This window comes from Trachymyrmex septentrionalis, unplaced genomic scaffold, assembly GCF_001594115.1.
Source record: "Trachymyrmex septentrionalis isolate Tsep2-gDNA-1 unplaced genomic scaffold, Tsep1.0 scaffold197, whole genome shotgun sequence".
Classification (NCBI taxonomy): domain Eukaryota; kingdom Metazoa; phylum Arthropoda; class Insecta; order Hymenoptera; family Formicidae; genus Trachymyrmex; species Trachymyrmex septentrionalis.
The window spans coordinates 259,257-260,214 of record NW_017305146.1 but is presented as its reverse complement, the minus strand read 5'-3'; the positions used below and the strand labels follow the sequence as shown (position 1 = coordinate 260,214).

The following is a 958-nucleotide window of genomic DNA, read 5'->3' as shown; positions in this document are numbered from 1 at the left end:
CAAGACTCTTTAATTTATCTACGATAAATTTCGAATTACTTATATACGATAAATACGAATTACTTATATGCTAGTGTAGGACATTGACATGTGCCAACCTGGTTTCTCTGTCAGTAAATTACACTAATTTCCTAACCTTTTCCTACAATTCCGTATTCTCCTGCAAGAATGCATAATTCGCATTCCACCGTTACGTCCAGTCTTCTCTATGTGTCTTCAGTATTGTAAATTTCCCGCTTTCCACTCTGCCATTTTCGAATAGCTTAGAATATTTTGCCGTAGAAACGTTGCTTCTTTTGCTTTATTAATTCACTTATGACATCCAGATTTATGTAACTCAGATGTAATTCAGATAATCAAGTCCCAATTCGTTATATATTATTAATCATTAATTGCGAGACAGTAGAGAAAACAGTTTCTGGCAAGTTTTTTTTGTAATAATTGTAAAATTTCTTAACGTGATTGTACATTTAGATCTATAATGAGGAACTAAGGGCGATCGTATTAAAGAATTTTACAACAGTTGCAGATCTACTTTCTCTACTGAACGTAACCATTATTTAAAATATTAATCATAGTTAATTTCAGCCTCAGTAAAAAAAAAAGAAAAAAAACGAGAGCACTTAACTCGACAAATGATTAAGAGATAGAGCAGTTTCTCGAATTACACAAAATTTCCTTTCATTTTCATATCTTTCTCGATAAACCTGTCGTACGCCAATTGCATTGACGCAACGTAACGTACGTTTCATTCTACGTGCCATTCAATACGTCATTTTTCGTGGCGATCGACTGCAACGGTCACGCGAATCGCGCGCGGATCAACGTCATCCTCTCCCTTTCGCTATTACTGTTCCGTTTTCGTCCGCACCTCGCCCATGTGCTCAACGCCTCGTAACGGTGCCACGTAATAGCGTACATATATATATATATATATATAGATATATATATATATATA

At 35.1% G+C, this 958-nt stretch overlaps 1 protein-coding gene across 1 annotated transcript in view; it reads left to right on the top strand.

Annotated features, from left to right (window-relative positions):
- Positions 1 to 958, top strand: part of LOC108747270 (angiotensin-converting enzyme-like) — a 70,465-nt gene that overhangs the window by 49,346 nt on the left and 20,161 nt on the right. The gene's annotated exons all lie outside the window — the stretch shown is intronic.